The sequence below is a fragment of the Talpa occidentalis genome, unplaced genomic scaffold, assembly GCF_014898055.3.
Source record: "Talpa occidentalis isolate TD23 unplaced genomic scaffold, MPIMG_talOcc4v2.1 talOcc4.17, whole genome shotgun sequence".
Lineage (NCBI taxonomy): Eukaryota > Metazoa > Chordata > Mammalia > Eulipotyphla > Talpidae > Talpa > Talpa occidentalis.
The window spans coordinates 24,801,460-24,815,261 of NW_023601754.1; positions in this window are offsets into that span (position 1 = coordinate 24,801,460).

The window sequence follows — 13,802 nt, forward strand, 5'->3', positions numbered from 1 at the left end:
CCTTCTCTAGTTTAAATATTTTTGTGGACTCCATAGTGCCCTAGGGATAAACCCACAGCCTTATCATGACTTAAAAACCCCTCCATCCTCCTCTGCAGATCTCTCCAGATACCCTTTTAACCCCTTTAACCCTGTGCTTCCTCTTCCTATTGGAGCTGGATTATACTACTTGCAGTCATCAGAAAACCCCATGGCTTTCTCCCTCTAGCTTCTTAAATGTTACCATCACTCCTCCATTCTTTCTTTTTTTTATTCTTGGTCCCACCTTTTCTTACTTGACTCTTCATCTTCGGGTTTCAGTCTAATGGTTATTTTTTTCTAAAAAGAAATATACTCAGGATCCTACCTCTCTTCTTTCACTTTGCCTATCATGATGTAGTTGCATGTCTGCATTTCTGTGTCTCCTGAGTTCCAGGTCTGTGCCTCATGTCCCCAGAGTTAGAACAGTGTCTGACACCCAATAGATGGACAATTTTGTGTCTCTGAAGTCTTCTTTAGATTTGAATTAAACAATTAGATCTATTGTTAGAGGAGTGTTTTGGAGCTCTGGCTCATCATCTTGGGGTCTCTCTGGAGACAGCAGTAGATGGCGCAGAAGTGACTGTGAATCCTGCCTGCTCTAGAAGTGGTCACCAGCTACCTGGGTGCCAGGTCATTGCAGTTGTTCAGAGGACTCAGCAGCTCTGGTAGGTGTGGTGGATCCCAGTTTATCCTGGATGGATAGGATATCATCCCTGCAACTCAAATGAGCTTATTATCTGGTGGAAGAAAGAGCAAGTCAGCAAAGTATTAACTTTACAGGATTAGATGTGCTATCAAATTTAACTACCTGAGCTCTAGTTATACATTAATAGAAAGAACAAGAATGGAAACTTCTCTTCGAAAGGGAGAGGGCCTAGGGCCTCCCTTGTGGTGCAGGGGATTAAGTCTCAGCTCTATGAAGCTATTGGCAGCCACTGCAGCACAAGTTCTATCCCCAACCAGGGAGCTACCTACATGGCACAGTGGACCTCTCCCGTCTTGCCCGCTGCTCCCCTCAGCAGTGTATTTCAGTGGATCTGCCTGTTCTGCTCCCCACTCTGTCTCTGGAGAATCTTCTCACCCCCCGCACCTCTGGCCTACACCCCGCTCTGTATGCATAAATAAATAAAATAAATCTTTAAAAAAAAAGAAAAATAGAAAGGTAGAGGGGATAACATAATAATCATTTCTCCCACAATCCCTACCCATAAGGAGTTCACAATGGGACGGAGAAGACTGTGTGTAGCAGGGGGAGTCATGGCATCCCACACGTATGCCCTCATTCTATAGGCTTGTGTTAGCATTCAGAGTATTTACTTTCTACTCTTTAACAGGCCCATGTTTCTTCATGGCTGGAGAAGCGCAGGACTGGAGCTTGGGGTGTGAGGAGCAGAATGGTGAGAACAGATCTGGGAATCACAATGCCATTTAGAGGCCTGTAATCAAGCTGGGCATCTAGACTCTTCCAAAGGCAAGAAAGTCTCCTTATCATTAAGTTCCCTAGCATTTTCATCATGCTCTAGAGTCAATATTGAAGTCCAAACAGGTAGGATAATGAGTGAAAGAGATCAGGGGTGGGGAGATGCACTCTGTCTTATCTAAAGAGGACAGAACTTTCTCTTCTATGGAATTTTGAGCCTGGTTTTAGCAGATATCTGGTTTTCTAAGGAAGGTAAAAAATAATAAGTCTAGATTTTTAAACATTGGCTCAAAACTTTTAAACCCTGAGACTAGATAGAGTAATAAAATACCCTAAGCCAGCTAGTGAGTACCCTGCTCGAGTTCCTCTGAGGAGGAATCATATCATTTTTAAGCCCCGTCTTCCTTCTCACTGGTCAATTTGCAAAGGTAATTGTAGACTGTCTCATGCTGAGCGGTTTCCACATGAGCCAGGGGTCACTGTGCACCTCTCACCACAATCTCTTGGGAGAGGCGCAGACAACCAGAACATAACAAAATGAATCAAGGAACCAGCTGTTCCCAAGAAGAGAACCACATCTCCCTCTGGACCTGCACAAGCTGTAGAGAAAGGATACAGCAGAGACAAGCTGAGCCGTGTGCATCATCAGATGCTGGGCTCATCCCAGCCAGGAGCGTGCCCTTGAACTGCAGGTCTGCGCATGGCATCTGTTTACAAATTAGGCAATTAGAGGTGCCTAAAAGTATTCATCTCTTTTACTACTTCCTTCAGTATGTATAATATTAGCCAAATGTCTCAATGGCTGGTAAATCATCTTTAATTCCTTTGGAGCCCATCGTAGTAATGTTAACCATGATGAATTCTTGTGGTATTTAAAGAACTAGATTGTCAATTAGCTTTTATGAGATACATCACAGTCATCAGCTTCATATCAGACCTCCTTATCCAAAGAAGCCAGTTATTAAAATGTACAATAATTTGCTTTTATTATAATCTATCTAAAAGCCAAAGCTAGTCTCCAAAATAATTTAAAGTTTTAAGTTACAATCTAAGAGACCTTTTCTTCAAAATGACTGCATAATATAGTGTCACTGTTCTTGGTTAATTATTTTGCAGAGTGTGAATTTCAGTTAATCGTTTCTTGCAAGGACCAAATAACATAGGTGCTTTCTAACAGCCTCTCTGGGAATAACTACTGTCCTTTCAGAAGCTAATTAATCAAGCCATGCTCATAAAAACTTAAATAACTACCCACCAGGGTGCTAGTCCCCCGAGGCCTCTTCACTCCTGGAAATCACTTGCCCAAGGTGTTGACCTTGGCAGAGAGAAAGGGCAGCGAGTCAACTCTGACTTGGCACAGTACACATCAGGGAGCTTCCACACCGCCCAGCATGGTCATCTGCTCAGGACAGTCTGGAACTTTCAAACCTCATCTTCACAGCAGATGCCCTTCAGCACATGCCCAGTGCTGCCTGCAGCTTGAGGAAGCTTTGGTGGAGACAGGAAAGCATTAGGAAAATCCCAGTTTTCTGTTTTAAACTCAGTAAACAGCTGTGAGTTTATTTAATCACCATTTGCAAGGACTTGGAGCAAACCTGTCAGGGAAATATTACCCTGCCTTTGGAAATATACCTCCCAGTGGTTCAGGTAGATGCACTGAAGCCAAGAGTGGGATGAAGCACAGTTTGCAACCCCCTGTAAAGTTCCCACCTCCGCTATGAAATCCACCTCATTGAATGCAATCCATAGAACCTGTCCACCATTGTGTTTCTCCTGAGTAGCCTGTAAATTTCTTCAAGGTAGAGACCATTCATCTTTCCACAGTGTTAGTCCTATTTTTGGTCAATAAGTAGATATAGCAATAACAACAACAGTAAGTAGCATTTGATGAGGATATGCTGGAGGCAGGTTCTAGGTTGGATGTTTTACAAATATTTAATTTCTCCAGTAATCCTACAAGGGAAGGTACAGGAAAAGCACTTCCCATTTTACTGATAAGAAAGTTGAAATTTGGGAAGGCCAGAGTGATTTGCCCCAAGTCTCATTAGCTGTTAAGTGGCAGAGCTAGAGAATGTCAGTGTAAGGTGTAATAGGTTTGTATTCTGGATCATTATGAACTACTATTTCAACAAAAATTCTGGAAAGACATACAAAACCACACACACACACAGAGAAAGAGAGAGAGAGAAAGAAAGAGAGAGAGAGAGAAAGATCCATTCCAGACTGAGACAGGAAAGGCATTGCAAAATATGTCTTAAAATATTCTGGAAACTGGGAGTGTGATGCCTCCATTCCCTTCTTTTTTTTTCAGGAGAGCTTTGGCTACTCAGGGTTTTTTGTGGTTCCATATGAATTTCATCAATAATTGTTCTATTTCTTTGAAGAATGACATTGAAATTTTGATTGGAATAGCATTGAATCTGTATATTGCTTTTGGTAGGATGGCCATTTTAATAATGTTTATTCTCCCAATCCATGAGCAGGGCATGTCTTTCCATTTCTTTGTGTCTTCTTCTATTTCTTTTAACAGTGTTTTATAGTTTTCTTTGTATAGGTCCTTTACCTCTTTTGTTAGATTTATTCCCAAGTATTTGATTTTTTTTGTTTCGATAGTAAAACCCAAAGCAGTGATAGTGAAGGCAAAGATCAACAGCTGGGACTACATCAAATTAAAGAGCTTCTGCACAGCAAAAGAGACAATAACAAAAACAAAGAGAAACCCCACCTACTGGGCGAACATTTTTGCACACAACACTAATGATAAAGGACTGATCACAAAAATCTGCAAAGAGCTGATGAGACTCAACAAAAACAAAGAAAACAATCCAGTCAAAAAATGGGCAGAAGAGCTAAAAAGAAATTTCTCTGAAGAGGAAATGCAAATGGCCAACAGACATATGAAAAAATGTTCAACATCACTTGTAATCAGGGAAATGCAAATCAAAACTACCATGAGATACCATCTTACACCAGTGAGAATGGCACATATTAAAAAAACTAGCAACAACAATGTTGGCGAGGATGTGGAGAAAAAGGAACTCTTTTGCACTGTTGGTGGGAGTGCAGACTGGTCCAAACACTATGGAGAGCTGTGTGGAGATTTCTGGACCTACTAAACATAGAGCTTCCATAGGATCAAGCAATTCCACTCCTAGGTATTTACCCAAAGGACACAGAAACATCAATTCCAAAGAGCACCTGCGCCCCTATGTTTATAGCAGCACTGTTTACAATAGCTAAGCTTTGGAAACAACCCAAATGCCCAAAAAGAGATGACTGGATCAAGAAGATGTGGTACATATACACCGTGGAATATTAATCAGCATTCAAAAAAGATAAACACATGCAATTTGCAGCAACATGGATGGCGCTGGAAGGGATCATGCTCAGCGAAATAAGCCAAAAAGAAAAAGAAAAATACCGGATGGTCTCACTTATAGCAGGAATCCAGAAAACTTAAATAAGGGACCAGGAAAAAGAATAACTATAAGAAAGAAAATATCAAAATCAACAAACAACTATGAACAAGAGACACTCTATAGGGGGTGGGGGGCGGGGAAAGGAGGGATTGGGGTCAAAATAAGGGGTTTGTAATTGTATGGGGAATATAAAAATAAAATTTAAATTAAAAAAAATAAAATAAAATAAATATTCTGGAAACTGCTGGTGGTGGTAGCCTCTGAGCCAGTCCTTAAAGTGCAGGAAGACTTTACTTGACCCCCGACTCTGGAGAAGGGCCAGGAGAGGGGAGGCTGAGTATTGGCGTGAGCAAGAGGACAGTAGATAGGCTACAACTCCTAGCTACTCCTAAATCACGATAGGTGACATGCTAGAGTTCAAAGCAGCAGCCCCACTGCCACCTCCTGGCTCCCTCACCAGCCCACTCAAGTCCACTTAAAGGCAGCATAGGCTGAATAAGTGCACAAAATGATCCTCTTCCCCTGTGCTCTCCTATGTGCATGTACACACACACACACACACTCACACACACACACACCCCTGACATCTGTGAGGAGAGGAAGCAAGCTAAGTGGTCAACAGCCTCTGGGCAGGGAAGATAACGTTTCAGGCCTGATTTAAACCACCCATGTGACAACAATTCTTGCTGATAGGTGCCTCACAATGAATGTCCTAGGCTTGGCTTTATCAAGCCTCCTCCAGCCACTGCTCAGAATTATGGGTCAATGCTGGGGGGAGGAGAAATGGGCAGGGAAGATTATCGGGAAAGGTGTATGAATGGGACAGGCCCAGTGGCCAGGGCATCTGCACATTATTTCTCATTCTGTTTGTTTACATAGCTATAATCCATTCTTTCAGATGCCCTGGAAAAACATCTTCTAGGGGATTGAATTCAAAGTATATTATATGAGCTAAACACACATAAGTAACTTGGTTATGGGAGGAGCTTCTTCTGAACCATCATTTTGCCAAAATGAACTCCTCATGGTTGAATGGCACCCCCCCCCCTTTCTTGAGATTAGTTTGAGCTGGCTCTGGAATATTTATTGAGGAGACCTTTCATTATAAAGCAGCCAAGTACCAGTTACCTGAAATATATGCAAGTTTTTAAAGTCTACATTCAAGGTTTAAAACCTTTTTGCTTATGAAAAATGTCCTACCTGGCCTCTCCCTGTCTCATTTTGGAGATTAAACGGTAGCTATATAGTTGAACTGCAATTCGCTTGGCTCTGAAGAAGCCATTATCATTGAAATTCAAGACCCTTGATCTAAGGTGTCTTGGAGAACTATAGTATGCTATATACTATATATTAGAGTGCAGAGTACAATGCAAAATTAGTCTTTGAAAGAGTTACAGGAGAAAGCCTTGTATGAAACAAAATATGGTTGTCATAACATCTGATCTGCATGGGTTGTATGTCACCCAGGAAGTCTGAGGTGTGGGGTACCCCTATCAATGGAGCAGTGGGAAATAGTCAAGAGGATGGCAGGTAGGGTATTTTCTTCTACTATGAAGATGATTTTTCCTCTTGAGGGAACAATGCTGGAATGTAACCAAAGCAGAGGTAGACTCAGTCTGGGAGGGACAAGGAGAATAAAAGTCAAAGAAATATTCTAGCAGGGAAAGACCTAGCAAGATGGGAAGAAAGAAAAGATTTTACAACATCAGAAAGCAGAATTTGTAAGGTTATTTCATGCCAAACAGTTACAAGAAGATTCTAAGCAGGAGGAAGGACAGAAAAAAGAGATTTAAAAGAAGAGAGAACAGAGATTTCATCAAGATGTTTGTTGCATAAAATACTCTCATTTCAAAAAGTGTCACAAGATTCTTAATAACACTCTAGTCCCTTGCATTCCTGTGATGTTGTTTGGATCTACTCATTAAACAATATACCACTCTCTGGATACTAAAGGTGTTACTCAACAGAATATTTGTGATAGAATTACCAAAAATACCTGTTAGAAAGAGTCCTGAGAGTTGCCCAGGTATACTTAATTATAATCCCTAGGGGTAGGATCTTGAACTTTGACAAGAGCATCCCAGTTAATTCTTAGGTAAAGTAGTTTAGGAAGTACTATCATGCTGCATCACAATGCAAGTGTGGGATACGGTCCCTGCATGAGACACATGCTGTCTAACTGGAATTTAGATCATGTTTTACAGCCTTCTCAGTACTATAGGATCCTAAAGACGATTACAACGCAAAAAAGTCTTCGAAACAAAATTCCTTGATCTTACTTGCCTCCCCAAGCCAAGGGTGAATTTGATTTGATTTGGCATTTTCAGATGGATCATCTGTTTTCTACTTGGCAATTTTTTTATTTGCTTGCACCTTCCCCTACATCTCAAGTTCCTTGAGAACAGAACCATCTCTAATTCATGTTTTCTAAAAGAAGCCGTGATATAAAAATAAGATTTTATTCAACACAAAGAAAAGGGAAAGGTATAGGTAGGTTTGAGATAATTGCATACGCAAAGTGACAGTGACAAAGAAAGAACATTCAAGTACTTAAATCCAAATTTGCTAAATGCTCAGAGCAATATTATACTTTCAAAAACATTTCAACAAAAAGTTCAATTTTTAAAAACCCATTTAAAATTGTATTTAAAATGTAAAACACTTAGGGATACATTTTTAAAATATGTGCAAAACTTCTGTATTAAAAATGCTAAATCACTACAGAGAGAAATGAACAAAGTCCCAAAGAAATGGAGAGTACACCACCATCAAGGGCTGGAAACTCAACATTGTGCCAGTTCTCCCTAAGTTGACCTATAGATTCAACACAATCTTAAATAAAATTTCAGCAGAATTTATTGAAAAACAACAAAAAATAAACTGATGTAAATTTCATTTGGAAATGCAAAGGACCAAGAATAACCAAAACAATCTTGAAAAAGAACAAAGTTAGAAGACCTACTCAACCTGACTTCAAGACTTACTGAAAAGCTATCATAATTGAGAAAATGTATTTTTAGTGAAAGAATAATTGAGAGCTCATCTGTAAGTTCAAAAATAGATCCATATATTAAAAAAAAATCAAGATTCTTAACAAGAATGCCATTGTGGGAAAAAGAAAATTTCTTAAATTTTCTAGTATAACTGGATATTCATGTTGAAGAAAAAAAACCCATGAGTGCTACTTCACAGTCTTAAAGACTGAAATGCTTCTAAGAGAATATGTGAAAGAATATCTACATGATCTTAATGTCGGCAAATATTCTTAGAGGGCACACAAATGCACTAACCATAAAAGAAAAAAATATAATAAGATGTACTTCATCAACTAAAAAAAGCCTCTTACTCAAAAACATCATTAAGACAATAAATAGCGGCCCTCCCCTGGTGGCGCAGTGGTTGAGCGCTGGGTTGCAAAGCTGCCCGCAGCCTCTGCAGCGCCGGTTCGATCCCCAGCCACTGGGCAAGTGTCCCACATGGCGCACGGGCCTCTCCTGCCGCCCGCTGCTCCCTCAGCAGTGTACTTCGTCAGTCTGCCTTTTCCGCTCCCCACTCTGGTTCTGGTGAATTCTCTCACCCTCCCGCGCTTCTGACTGTACCCAGTGCGTGTATAAATAAATAAATAAATATTAAAAAAAAAAAGACAATAAATAGGTGCCTCAGCACAACCTGGGCCCCGGGTAAGGGGCTCCAGCCACCTCCAGCCGGACTAAGCCATAGGTTGGGACCTCCCTCTGGGCTGACCACACTCATTCAGGCCAGTACAAGGCATTATAATTCGGCACTGAAGTTCTCTAGGGTCTCCCCTCCAGGAGGTGAGAGAGACATATCAAAACCCTGGACACAGTCATCCCTGGGGTGGACCCAAACAGCATAGCCAGAATCATGAAAGATAAGGCCTTGGGATGAGCAGGTGAGGGGACCCTCACATGAGTGCCCTCTACAGTCTCTCTGGGGTGGGGGAACCAAACCCCTGGTCCAGACGTGTGTGCAATATGAAGGAACCCTTTCCACCTGGGGGAGGAAAACATCAGAGCTCTGACAGGGAGCCCAGGGCAGGACTGGAAACCATGAGAGGAGATGAGAGGAGCTGGACCGACCACCTGCTGGAGTCTGTCCCCACCAGGGAACTTCTCCGTTGACACTGGCGGGGAGCAGGGTTCCCAGCACCAGAATTAGAAGACTCAGAAGCAGCCGCATGTGACAGTCATCAGAATGGATGGGACGGTGTGGACGAGGATGCACAGAAGCTAGAGACCACACTGGTCTAGAGCAAATAGGACAGACTCCTATTCCAGAGGAAGTTCCAAAATCCAGAAGTCTGCAGAACCACTCCACACACCTGTTCTTCAGGGGTTCCTGAAGCACTCTACCTGGCTACATGCTTCCCAATAGCTCCTGGGAATCTGAGCAGCCTGGTCTGCCGTGGTCCAAGAGCACAGGTCCTCTCCCAGAAGGACAAGGCTTGTGGGCCAACCATCAACCTGGGGCCTGCAGCAAAGGAGGAGTCAGAATGTTCAGAGCTGGGAAGGGAGTTGAGGGGAGAGCGGGGTGGGAGGGTCACACCTAGGAGGAGCAATTACTATAAAAGTTGACCAACAATGTAAGAAAATAAAAAATTAAGAATAATTCTTAATGACTTCTTGAAAAAAAAAAAAAAAGAAATAGACAAGCTATAGGCTGAGGGAATATTCCCAACACATCAATAACACATGCGAGATTCAGATGCATACAAAAAAAAGCAAAAATGTGATCAGCTGTGTCACAAATGAAGACGTACAAATGGCCAATAAGGACATGAAAAGTGTTCAACTGTATTTGAGCAGAAAAATGAAAATTACTTTAAGTTTAATTATTTTAACTTATTTTTTATTTTTATTTTTTATGTATTTTTTACATCATTGTTCATTTTTAAAGAACATTTGTTTGTTTTTTTCCCCACCCCCTCAGGTGTAGTCCCCATAGAATTTCCTTCAGCAAGGCACCCGTGCACCATCACCTCAGTCCCCTGTGCTCTTCCCTCCCTCCCTCTGATCCCTCTCCCTCCTCCTTCCCTGCAGGATGTCTCTGGTTTATAATTGTCTGTTTGTTTTTGTTTTGTTGTGTTGTGTTTTGTATTGTTATTTATTTTTTACTCTGATGTCTCATTTGGTTCCCCTATATTCCTCCTATAAGTGAAACCATCTGATATTTTTCTTTTTCCGTCTGACTTATTTCACTGAGCATAATTCCTTCTAGCTCCATCCATGTTGCTGCAAATGGCGTGAGTTTATCTTTTTTGATTCAAGAAGATATAGTATATATAGAATGGAATACTATTCAGCAATCAAAAATTATTTTAATTTAAAAGAATGAGATATCACTAAATCCCCATGAGAATGGCTAAAATGAAAAAAATTGATATCTCAAGTATTGGAGAGGCTATGGAACATCCAGAACTCTAATGTGTTGCTAGCAGAAGTTAAAATACACAAATAGGGCCTCCCTGGAGGCGTAACAAGTTGAGCGCAGCACCATGAAGCTGTTTGCAACCTCTGCAGCACAAGTTCGATCCCCGGGTTGCCAGGGAGCTACTCACATGGCGCAGCAGACCTGTCTCACCTGCTGCTCCCCTCAGCACCTCTGGCTTGTACCCCAGTTCTTGTATACATAAATAAATAATAAATACATAAATACATAAATATTTTGAAGGGTTTGATAATTTTTGAACCTTGAAAGAAAGTTAATATACATCTTATGATCCAGACATCCCACACCAGCTGTTTATCCATGGAATAAATGAAAATATGTGTCCATAAAAAGCTCTGTCAAAAAGTGTTCACAAGGACTTCATTCACAATAACCCCAACCTGGGAACAGTCCATCAAAAGGACAATGAGTAAACTTGGCAAATTCATATCATGGGCTCAGCAAAAATGACATAATGGGCTGTTCAGCGAAAAAAAAAAAATGCCCAACAAACAAACAGAAAACCTCCAAAAGCATGCTATCAGCACAGACAATTGTCGAAAATATTACTCTGAATGAGAGAAGCCAGACACAAAAATGTATATTCCACTATGTGAAGTTGTAGAATTGGTAAAATTCTATATAGTAAAAGAAATCAGATGCATGATTTTTCTGGAGATTGACAGGAAGGACCACAAGACAACTTTCTTTCCATGAAAGTGATGTTCTGTGTCTTAAAATGGGCGTGGAACACATGAACATGTGCAACTGTCAAAATAGGTTAAGCTGTGTACACTGGAGATCCGAGTATTTCATTGTTTGTAAATTGTATTTCAATTTCTTTTTCTTTTTTTGAATACTTGGATTCTAAAATTTATTTATTTATTATATTTCTATATTTTTTATTTTATTATATATATTTTTACATCATTTTTCATTCTTGCACAATGTATGCATTTTCATCTTGGTTATATTCCCCACACAATTCCCACCCCCTTTATTTTGACCCTACTGACTCAGCAATCAAAAAAGATAAACTCATGCAATTTGCAGCAACATGGATGGAGCTGGAAGAGATCATGCTCAGTGAAATAAGCCAGAAAGAAAAAGAAAAATACCGGATGGTCTCACTCTTAGCAGGAATTTAGAAAACCTAAATAAGGGACCAGGAAAAATACTAATTATAATAAAGTAAAAATCAAAATCAATAAGCAACAATAAACACACTATGGGAGCGGGGGGAGGGGGTAGGGAGGAGGGATTAGCATCTCAATTTCTTAATCTAAACTTTCTACATTACTCAGGACAGATAGGCAATTTTGTGGCAATAACCAAGCCTAAATCTCAATTATCTAAAATGTCTAAGGTTTATTTCTTACTCAGTGAGCATGGTTGGACTTGGGGTTCTCCTTCAATATGATCTCTGCACCCTCACCATGAAGATTCCTCCAGTTTCCTTCATGGGAAGAGCATGGCGAGGGAACCACATAGGGACTTGACGTTGCCTCAGCCCACATGTTGGAACAGTTACTTCTCCTGACACCCTGTTGGCCAACACATGGCCCTGACTAATAAATGCAAATATCCCATTTATCCATGAAAAAAAAGTATCCCCAGGGCCTCCCTTGGTGGCGCAGTTGTTGAGCACTGGGCCGAGAAGCTGTCTGTAGCCTCTGCAGCGCCGGTTCGATCCCTGGCTGCCAGCGAGGGTCCCACATGGCGCCACAGACCTCTCCTGCCATGCCCACTGCTCCCCTCAGCAGTGTATTTTCTCAGTCTGCCTGTTCTGTTCCCCACTCTGACTCTGGTGAATCCTCTCACCCTCCTGTGCTTCTGACTATACCCAGTGCTTGTACAAATAAATAAATAAATAAATCTTTAAAAAAAAAAAAGTATCCCCAGATATTGAAGAACACTTAGCAATGCCTGCCATGGCCCCTGTCCTCACAGTCTTGCATTTCCTCAAAGAAGACTAAAATTTAATGTTTTACAAACTGATCACCTCAATTTCATCCCTGTGCCCTGAGCTGGTCTTGGTAAAGAATTCTCAGTGCGCCTGGGAAAAATACAATAACAAAACAACAACAAATTGTGAAATTAAGTGAAGATGTCAGGGAAGCTGCCCTTCCAGGAGATGCCTGGTTCACAGGGCTGCTGAGGCAACTCTGAGGGACACAGAGTGACAAGTGGCGACAAACCCATCTGGCCCAAAATAAATCATGATTGGGGATAATGGCCATGCTGTGCTCGTGCTGCCGTGCAGAAGTCAGGTATTATGAAAGAAAAGGGGGGTGTTTATCTGGCCCAAAGTGGCAGTGTGCTGCTTGTCAAAGAACTACCCTTATATTCCTAACTTTCTGATTTTGTAGGTGTCCTGCAGAAAGGCCCATTGTAGCACACGCAGCAAAAAAAAAAAAAAAAAAAGAAATGAATAAACCCAAAACCTGTTTTGCAATTCCCTTTTCATTTTGAAATTTGCACAAAAGGTCTTGAACACTATAGTAATTAGAAGAGGGGAAATATGTTTGGCAGATCAAATATGTCAGGGGCTCTATTTTTTAAATGCCTGGATGACACTGCTGATTAATTTTGGCTAAAACTTGAAAAGAAAAGCAGGCACATTTTCTAAACCAACATGTGGAATTTTCTGATCAGGTAAGCACCTTTAAAGTTCAGTAATGCCGGTAACAGTCAGAAATGAGATTGTATAACAATTCCCACAATTGCTCAAAGGTTACCTCTCGTCCCGTAGACAAGGACTGAGGTGGCACTCTCACCAGAGCCCAGCTCACAGAGGGAACACATGGAATGCTAATATCGCTGAAGAATTTCCATCCACTTGGGAAAAGAGATGTAGCCTGATTGCAGGATGGGTTAAGAATGTGTAGCATACAAACATATCATCAGCGTTGTTGATCTAGTGCCTGCCTCCACTTATTCTGGAAAATTGCAGGAGAATGATTGCAGGGTGCCAAAGAAAGGCTGTCAGCTGTGAATGTTGTGATTGACATGTCTTGTTTAAATGTATTCAACCAAAGACCAGTTGGAGTGGCCAGGCCTACCTTTTCATCTTTGGGTGCCATAATTGGCACACTCCACTTAGGCCTTGGACGGATGTGCCAGTCAGGACTATTTCTGCTCAAAGTGAAAAAGAACCCCAAAACAAACTGGCCTAAGGGGAAAATAATGTCCCTAATTCACAGAGCCAAAAAGGATAGGCATTAAGCTTTAGATACAGCTTATGCAAGTCCTCAAATTATTTGTATTCCAAGTATCTTTAAATCTTGGCTACAGCCCCCTAGAGCCCCTTCTATACTGACTTACTTTCAGTTACTTGTGGTCTCATGATAATGCCAAAAGTCCCAATACATCTTTATAGTTTCACGTGTGATAGGTAGGCAGAAATTTATTTTCTAATAACTCCTGTCCACATTCCAAGATTCCTTTTGAACCAGTAGCTCATCTGCATATCATGTGGTCCAAGAAATATAATT